This window comes from Apium graveolens, chromosome 11 (assembly GCF_009905375.1).
Source record: "Apium graveolens cultivar Ventura chromosome 11, ASM990537v1, whole genome shotgun sequence".
Classification (NCBI taxonomy): domain Eukaryota; kingdom Viridiplantae; phylum Streptophyta; class Magnoliopsida; order Apiales; family Apiaceae; genus Apium; species Apium graveolens.
Genome location: NC_133657.1, coordinates 117,118,983 through 117,130,082, shown reverse-complemented (window position 1 = coordinate 117,130,082; position 11,100 = coordinate 117,118,983).

The window sequence follows — 11,100 nt, the reverse complement described above, 5'->3', positions numbered from 1 at the left end:
TAAAATTATTTAAGTATATTTTAGTTGCAGGATTTAATTAGTTGTGTTTTAAGATTTATAATTATTTTTAATGAGTTCTTAATTTATTTTTTAACTTTAATATTTGAATTTTTTGACGTAGGTGTCTGTTAGTAAGGATCATGCTGTTTGTTCATGTAAAAAATTTGTAATGTGTTGAATATTTTGTAGACATGCCTTTTGTGGTTTGAAACAAATAGGAGTTACGAAGTATCCTATGAGCCTTCCTCTAAATTATTGGATGAAAATTGATAATTCAGGGACTATGTCTAATTCAGTTTGAGTATTAAATGATTACATAAAGATACAACAAGCCTCTCTGAAATGGACAAATATCTGGTATGATTTTCGTCAAGCTGTTAGCAAGACTGGAATGGTGTTTGAGAAGCTCGATTTTGTGCATCAAACTATAAAATAGTTGAATACGGATTTGGATGTTCAAGGTGGTTGTGATGTATTTACTAAGAGTGATCACATTGCTGCTATGGTTGGGGAACAGCCTAGCGAAGAAATTTCAGTACTCGTGCCAAATGTGTGCAAGAAGAAAGGAAACTACTACAAAAGACTGATTGGCGGGAGAGAGAAAGCTTTGAATAAATCCAAAAAAAGAAGATGGTAATGTTCGTTGTGTAAGGCATATACTCATGATGCGAGGAGATGTGTTCAGAGGAATAAAGTTGTGGCAGAGTAAATTGTTGAACTATATTAGTTAGATTACTCTGATATGATAAATTTAGTTTAGAAGGTAGTAACATTACTTTAAATTTGTTTATACAATTTTAAACTAGTCATGTCTCATAATTTTTTCTTTTATTGTTTTTGGTTTGTTAGTGGAAATCTGTATATACTATTGTTTTTGTTATTGATGGAAAATCTGATTGGATTTTAGCAATTATTTTTGAAATCAGTTGTGAATGTGATATTTACAAGAGAGAAAGACAGACAGAGAGAGAGAGATTGGAACAATTTAACCTCAATATCAAAATGGTACTAAAAAACTCCAACTATATATGATTGTCAAATATATTGATTATTACTGATTTGTATGATATATTATACTGATTAAAACAATAGACAATATTGATTTGTTGTTTATGTATTAGTGATTGACAACAAATATATTGATTGGTCTTACATATTTATACTAACAAGTAAAAATATAAAAGACTAAATATATAATAAATATCAAAGCACTATTTCAGTTTTAATATGGATTCATTCAATCATGAATGTTAAAAATAATCATAAAATTACTTAGTCATTGTACTGAATTATAATTTCATGCTTGATTATAATCAAGATGTTGTTAAAAAAGTTGATACTTTATATGATTGTCATATATTTATTTTATTACTGATTTGTATCATATGTTATAGTGATTAAATTAACAGAAAATACTAATTAGTTGTTATGTATTAGTGATTGACAACTTTATACTGATTTGTCTGACATAAAAGACTAAGTACAAAATTCCTGGGGTAATCAATAGACAAAAAACAAAATAATCGAAACATTAATTTCCGTTTTAAAATGGATTCATTTCGGTCATGAAGAATAACAATGGCAATCACAATCTAAAAATCAACAATTTTTGGGTGTTATGACAGACATTCCAAAAATTACTAAGTCATTGTACAATTACTAATTCAATGTACTGAAATACAATTTCAAGCTTGATCAAATTTGTCAGTGAGGTTAGATGCAAATGTAACCATCTTTTTTTTACTTGGACTAGCACTGTGAAGTTTATTATTAGCCACTTTCATCATTGTCTTCTCAGCATCATCTTTGAACAATTTCTCTACTTCTGATATGATTGCACTGATCTTTTCATTAATGTGAGATGTCAATATAGCAGTGTTATATTTTGTTTGAAGCTTTACCATTTGTGTGAACTAACCACACTGCAATGAAAATAAATATAATATACACAAGTTATAAATTAAAAACTAATGTAAAAAAAACTGCTTATATATTTAACAAAATAACAATACCAAAACAAAAGTACTAATCAAACTAGCATATAAAAATAGCAGTGTTTGATTTTTCTTACCCCTTCAGTCTTCAAATTACTTTTTCAACTCTGTGCATTTCCCATAAATGTCTCCATATGTCTCATTAAAAAAATAGCACAGTCATTTGCATTTTCTTGTGTTTGCCACGGCATCCTCAAGCAAGAAATCTTTAACTTGCGAAACGTCTGAGACATAACTTCAAGACCTTTACCTTGCAAATATTTGATGGAGTGAGAGTGCTGCAATTTAAACAACAGGTAAGTTTATTACATTCAGTATGAGTTCCTACTTCTAACGCTAATTATATCACCAATGACTAATTGTAATTTTATCATATATCTATGTTGTATGGGTGTAGTAACCATACATGCACATGATTATTATCAATAATGAAGGCGACCCGACATCTGAATATAGACATAAGCAATCTCGTACTACATTATTAATTTAGTGCTACATTATCGATTAAAATGATTAAGATAATTAGATTACCAGAATATTTGGTATTTTTCCATAGTACTTCTTTGGTTCTTCATCACGCTTTATGTTGTCAATGAGAACATAAGCTGGGTTTTTCAAATTATAACATATCAAATAGTAGTGTTCATATGCATATAAAGGGAAGAATACCTGTAAAGATACAAAAAAAAATTGTCAAAACTTGTCAATGATGTGTACAAAATCATTAACTAATTAAAAAGATTTAATCAGTAATATACCATGTCTACATCCTGAAGTTTCCTTGTGGGGTATTTCTCTAGAATATCATCCATATTATTGAAGAAGATAGGATATGTTTGAGCAACTTTCCTATTTGGATCAAGGCTCCAATTCTTTATGTAACAATAATGTTAATATAATGAAAAAATATTGCAAATATTTATTTATTAATCAAAATATAGTAAATTACCAAACCACCAATAGAACAAAAGAAATGCAGTGGCGATTCTTCTCCCTTATAGTTCTCAGTATCATTCAGTATTGTAGACCATGTGTCGACTACAGAGTAGTACACTTTCGCCTCAGATTTCAATGTATACAAATGCTCTCCTTTGCATTTTATTCCATTCCAATCAAATACCTCTTCCCTATAAAATAGAACATAAAGGAAGAACATATCAAAACTTAAGGAAATAATAAATAAAGCACCTTATATTCCACATATTTAATATTCTCCTAATTTTACGGTTAAAAATAAATGAATTACTTATAGTCCATCTCTATTTGTCATTGACATGTATCTCTACATTGTAATATCTTCAGAAGTATATTTTGCATTAATATCAATAATTCTATTGATATATGGAGACTTTGCACATGGACCCAACTTTATCACTCTTGTACTTTTCTCTCTAAGCATCTGTTTTGGGGTCACAAAATCTTCATTTCCAACATCATGTTCATGTTCTTTATTAATATCATCACAGACTTGGTTCACAATATCATAATCCACTCCAAGTGCAAATGATGGAACGGATGCAAGATCTTTCTTCTCACTCTCAGATAACTCGATGTTTGGTATGATCCCCTGTTCCAAATATAATATATATATAATATCCATTCGACTTAGAGGATCTCGATCCAAATTAACTACACCATCACTCTCAGAAAACTTGATGTTTGGAGTGCACACCTCTTTATGAGTTGTTACTTCTGCCCCTTATGTTCTTTCATCAATAAAACTTGCAGTTGCATTCTTTGTAGCAACTTCTACATTTGGATTGCAAGGTTCTTCACCATTTTTTGCTTCTTCCTGTTTATCCTCCTCATTTACACTTGCAGATCCACTTTTTCTAGCAACTTCAACATTTGTTTTATCAAAAATTTCATTGAACACATCTTTAACAACTCTGAGTTCCATATTATCTAGATATTTTTCCATAGCACTCAATATATCCTTCTCAAATTGAATTTTTGAATTAATAATATTTGTTGCTCTGTCACGCAACAAATCCACATAATCCTGACAATGAACATTGTACTAAAAATGGACATTCAATAAGTTTTCTTATATATATTACAGATATCAATAAACATTACTAACAAAATCAATTAATTAATAAATTACAGTTTAATGATTAGTGAAATGTACTTCTATGACCAGCTACTACTTGTAGTTAGCTTATTGGTTGAATTTTACACGGTTTATAACTTAGCTAAAATATTGGTTGAATGAGCATGATTTAGTATTATAAATCATACACAGTTTATTAAGATAAAGTCATCTTGAAACACTTGATTATAATTTCATTATTCTATCATGTATTAATCTATAGTAAGGTTATTAATCTATTCTGATTTATACGTGTGTAGCTGCCGTTGGAAAAGAATTCATGGCAAAAGACATGGCGTTCAAGAACACGACAGAAGCAGAAAAGCACCAGATTATAGACCAGAGTTCTAGAGCACAAATTACACATAGTCAAGTTAAATTACTAATCAAGAAGTGTATACGAATAGTCTACAATACTAGTGTATGCGAATAATCTACAATATTACCTGCTCTGCCATGTCACTAATATTGTCTTCTGATTTGTCATCTTCTTTATTTTCAATCGGTATAGACTCATTGCACTCCTGACCATCTTTTCTGTGTTCACCCAGTTCATCAGCATTACAATTCTGTTGCATAAATATATAAAATACAATTAGTTCATTGATATGTAATAATTTTATCAGATAGAGATATAGTTTTTGATGTTTTCCTACTTTAAATTTTTGCATATTTGACACTAGTTAATTGTTTTTAATATCATACTTCTGATTTTACCTTAGCTTGTGGCAACTCATTCCATCCGTCATCAACATGTTCTTGACTAGGCAAATTATCATCATCAAGAGAAGTTTATTGATCCCAAGTCTTCTGTAAACAAAATAAGTAAGTCTAAAAATTTATTTTAAAAAACTGTGAGAAAAATCTTTAAATTATCCATGAACTATGTTACCTTTTTTGTGATTGTGATTGTGATTGTGATTGTGAAAAGTACTCCTTTAGCGTAGATATAATTCTTCCTTTACCAAACTCTCCAGTATAAACCTCCATTGCTTTCCTTTCTTTCAGTTTTTCCTCTGTCCATCCTTTAAAAGTGGGATATTTTCTCTCAACTAGCTGAATAGCCCTGTGCTTCAGTCGGTCAACATAGAACAACTAATAATCACAAATAAAATAAATTTTATTAGTAAAGATTAATAGTAATATTTATCAGTAAGTAATAGTCCTTCTCAGGTACTTGAGTATAGTTTTTACTACACTCCAATGTTCCTGACCTGGGTTCGACTGATATCTACTAACCATGCCTACAGCAAAGCAAATGTCAGGCCTCATACATAACATGGCATACATTAAGCTTCCACATGCTGAAGCATAAGGAACTGCTTTCATGCTCTCTATATCCTTAGGTGTCGAAGGACACTACTTCTTAGATAGAGCAACTCCATGCTTAAAAGGTAGAAAACCTTTCTTGGAGTTCTGCATGTTAAAACGAGCTAATACTTTATCAATGTAGGGCTCTTGAGATAAAGCCAACATCCTTTTCTTGCGATCCCTTATAACTTTGATCCCAAGGATGTATGCCGCTTCACCTAAGTCCTTCATGTCAAATTGTTTGAACAACCATGCCTTTACTGATGACAACATCTCAACATTGTTTCCAATGAGTAAAATATCATCTACATATAGTACTAGAAAAACCACTGCATTACCTTCATTTCTCTTATACACGCACGATTTGCTTGGACTTTGATCAAATCCATATGACTGGACTGCCTGATCAAAATGAATATTTCAGTCTCTAGAAAAGCAACCCAGTTGTATGAAACACAACTATCCAAGCCATCAAATTTTACTAATTGTTTATGAACGTACGAATGAGTAGCTGTTATTTGCTCATTTGGAAACTGAGATAGCCATTCTTTCATTCTTTTGGAAGTTTTTTCATTTGTTACTGGTTCAACTTTTTTACCTCCATGAGGTAGTCCAAGTACATAGAATATATCCTCTTCAGTGATCTCAATATTTCCTTTCTCAATTTCTATCATCACACTCTTATGGTCAAATGCTTGAACTACTTTTGAACTTAATTTTGATGGTATCATCTCCTAATCAAAATCAAGCAATGCACCAAATCAAGACTTTTCCACCCATTTTTTCTGATCATCGGACAGATGAAACACTACTTCGCTAAAAAGTCTTGGAGAGTTTCTAATTACAGCTTTTTTCTGATTGTCATTTTCCTAATAGAATTCAATAATCACAAAATTAATATTACTAGGTAAAAAGTAATGTCTAGTCTCTTAACTATAAATATGATAATTATATAGTGTTCTTTTTGTGATTTTTTTGTTATTAAATACTGATCTACGACAATTAAAATACATATAATACAATTTAATACCTGATCATCCATATTTGATTTTCTTTTGTAGATTTTTCTCTTTTTTTTTGGTTCTTGATATTTATTCATCATTAATCTCTGAAAAACAGGAAAATATACATATATATAAAAAGATTGTCAGTTATTCAGTTATTGATTAGTACAATGAATGAAGAACCAAAAATAAAAATGAATTAGTAAATATACTAATTGTATAGTTAACACTAATTAGTAATTATTTATTATTATAAATACCTTTCGACAGATTTTTTATTTTTTTTATCTTCTCATGTGCTCCTTCTTCATCACCCGTTGTTTGTTCAGTAGTATCTTCATCTCTATTTTTATCCACAGATTTGTCTTCAACCTATTATATTAATGACACAGAACATTTTTTCTGTTTAAAATATTGTTTGGGAACAAGGCATGCATAAAATTGTAAATTAGACTTTATCTATATATATGAACCTTGCTGGAATCTTATGAATGAGTGTTAAGAAGAATATATAACATTCTTCATTCAGATGAGGCAAGTGTGGAATGTAGGAATATATGTTCTCTATATACAAACTAGGCTAAACAAGTTCACCAAATAATACAAAAATTTTGTATCTGTCTAATTCGAGACATATACAATCTTTCATGCTCAGCTAATAATCTGTCATCACTACTCATAAGTTAAATCCCTGTACTACATTCACAACCATTGAAAAAAGGTAGGATATTCTTAGCCTATATGTGTTTGTAGGAAGTATAGTTCCATTCTATTTTTGAATTCATTAGTGAAAGTTCTAATTAGCTTTTCTTATCACCACCATCTTAACTTTGAAGACTAGAATTGTGTCAAATCACAAATATGGCATATATTTCTATACCACACACACACGGGAGAATTTGAGTTTCTTTTGAATGAGTTGAGAAGATGGTGCGAAAAAATTATGTTAAAATCATGCGAGCTACCCAAAAATCATTCCCCTGTTTCTAGTTCTAAATAGGGTTGGCCTTGAAGTTTATATCATTCAAGTCAAAATCAGTTTACGAGACCCTAAGTAATATACAAGCTGAAGTTTTCATATAACTAGTATTTAAAAAGAACTCAAAAAATCACTAAAAAAATGATTATTTTCATGCGTTTACAGAAAAATACCTCACGAAAAGGACTTAGTTGAGGTCTTTTAGCTCTTGCTTTCTTCCATTTAACTGGTGGCATTGTAACATTTTCTTCCATAGAAGAATCCTTGTCTCTCCTTTTATTGTTATGTTGATTCTCTACACATATTAAATTAATGATTAAATCCTTTATTTAAAAAACACTAGATTCATGTTATTAATTTAAAATTCTATATACCTTTGGGTACTTCTTTCATTATATCTTTCACAGTCTATATAAGCAACCAACTCAACAACTTTTCCTTTCGATGGCGATCTTAATTTTTGAAGGCGGGGAATTCTGCGTGCTTCCATCTTTTTCCTGCAAAAAATGCAGTTATATATTATCATACAGGAATTAAACATATCTCAAAACATTTGTAACTGGAATCATATTTCATTTTATTGATTTCTTAAATAAACAAGCTTCAGATCTAAGATACATAGTTTTTTAATAGAAACATCAAATACAGCTCTTAGAAAAATATAAAAATGCACTATAAACGCTTTCCACTCAAACATTTAATCACAAAAACTGAAATTAATTGAATGTAAAGTAACGTTCAAATAACACTATCCAACTAATTATATTCATTGTTCATAGTTATCTCCCACGCATCCATACACAAACTCACAAAAGAATTAGTATAAACTCGAATTCTATTCTAACTAAAAAGCTCAACTCAACTTTTAATCCGGGCGTCCAAGCAAAATTCAGTCAATCCAAGCTCAAATTATCAATCTGAGTCTATTCCATTCCTTAAACAACCCTAATTTCTAATAAATATCCCAACAAGTAATGCATTCACCGTTTCAAAGTATATCTTGAAAATCAGTATAATCAGTATAATACAAACATTCAAATGCATTAATCCAAGGAACAATATGAACCTAATCAATAAAATACACAACACTTTTTATTCACATAATCAAATCAGTAAGGGCATAAAAATTAGAATCACAAATTTTGAATACATACTCTATTAGCAGTTAAATTAGTCTTAAATCAGTTATTAAATATTAATTAACATCTATTTCAACTATACAATAACAACATCACTTTATAGTTTAATGACAAAAATTAATTAAAAAACCACAACAATAAAAAAACACATATCAAGTAATAATCAACTAATAAAAGTGATAATTGATTGATGTTTACTGTCGATAAATTTTGCACATAGAAACATCTGATGTTTTCAAAATATATCTTAAAAATAGGTAAAATCAATAAAACTCAAACATGCAAACAGATTAATCTAAGAAACATTATAAACCTAAATTGTAAAATACAGAACACTTTCTCTTCACATAAATACTGATTTTAGACATAAATTAAAAACACAGAGTTTCAAAACATACTCTATTATTAGTTAGACCACTGATTACTATCTATTTCAACAAAACACAACATCAATTAGGAAGAGTATTAATCAGTAAGAGCATAAAATTTTAGAAACACAAATTAGGAAGAGTATTAATGAGTAAAACATACTTTATTAGTAGTTAGATCAATTAAATACTGATTAACATCTTTTCAACAACACAAAAACATGATCAATCAATATTTTCAAGACAAAAATTAATTAAAACCTACAGAAATCACAAAAAAAACAACATGCATCTATGAATACAACTTTATATCAACCAATACAACACATATCAATTAATAATCTACTAATGCAAGTGATAATCCATTGATGTTTATCGTTGATAAGTTTTTACTGATTTTTTGAAGAACAAGCTTCAGATTTACAAATTTCGAGCGATTTGTTTGATATTTGAACAGCTTCCTTCAAATTCGTACTGATATATGGGCCAAATATAATTTTGAATAATGGGTAATATTTTGGGATGGTCTGGATGGTCTTATTTTTGGGCCAAGTTTGGGTTAGGCTGGGTTTTTAGTTTTTATTTTAATTTGGTTTGTAGCTGATTAGGACTCTATAAATATATATATATATATATATATATATAATGAAAAACCGAATATAACATTCAATGTATATGAGACAGAATAATATTAATAAATAATTGGAAGAGCACAAAAAAGATAAACCTAAAAAAACATAAAATGTGAACAACAAGACATGAAAATTGTGGAAGAACTTAGAATACTACAAATCAATGAAATATATATACATATATAAATATATATATGCACATATATAATTTAAATTTATAAAAAATTCTTCTTAAAATGGATACTGTAAATTATATTAAATATTCCATAATTGCCTCAAATAAATAACAAATAAGGTAACCTAATTATAATTTTTTTATTTTAAGTAAACATTATATTCTTCAAAATATACCTTCAACTTAGTCATTTTTAAGTAAATTTATTTAAATTAATGTAATATTGAACTTAGTATATTCTTTTTTCTTTATAAATACTATTCAATTTTAACCTATTTAATTTATTAGAATTTTATACATAGTTAATTTTCATATATTAATTATAATAAGTATAATGTTCCTTTTTTTATTTTAGAAAAAGAATAAGATTATTTTTGCATATAAATTATGTGGTATGTTTACAAACACACATTGTCACATGTGTCATTCTGGTCGGCGTCTCTCCCTCACGAACACACACCGTCCCTAAAACAAAATTTCCTTGCACATTTACCCCAATTTCAACACTATTGTTCATGTCTGCTAAAAGATCTCACCCTCAAACACACACCCTCAGTAAAAACTCTTCAAGCTACAACAAACAACGTGATATATATATATATATGTTAGATGTATAGATATAGGTGTTTGTAATTTACTCAAGTCAGCAAAATAACTAATGCACCAGCTAACTTTTTATTCATTCTGCAGAAACAAGTATATAGAGGCATGCCACAACAGAGATGGCTACAAACTAGGAAACTGAAATCAACTAAAAACTCCTACAAATACTCTACTACTTATTCAACTGGGTCCTAGAAACACTCCACTAATGCACGACTGATTCACAGATCAGTTTAAACAAAAACATAAGCAAATAAATAAAAATCAGTTTAAGATTACTAAACTGATTGCCTTACAGCCTCCCCCCAAAATTCAGCTGGCATGTTCATTTCTTTCAACAGACTTCTGGCCATCTCCGGTACAGTCCTATTCCTCCTTTCCACAACACCGTTTTGTTGAGGCGTGTAGGGGGCTGTGTAATGCCTTGTTATTCCAGCTTCTTCGCAATATGCTACAAACTCTTTGGACGAGAATTCACCCCCCCTATCTGTTCTTAGGACTTTAAGTTTCTTGTCACAACCATCTTCCACCTGAGATCGAAATTTTTTGAATGTACCAAGTGCCTCATGTTTGTTTCTGAGCATGTATACCCACATAGCCCTGCTATAATCATCCACCAACAAGAAGAAATACTTATTTCCAGCAGTTGTTTCAGGTTGAATGGGACCACAGAGATCTCCATGTACAAGGTGTAGAACCTTTGTTGCACTGTAGGTAGCTTTCCCCGGAAAAGGTTTTCTAGTTTGTTTTGACATTAAACATCCATCACATACACTATCAGGCAGAGTAATTTTTGGTAACCC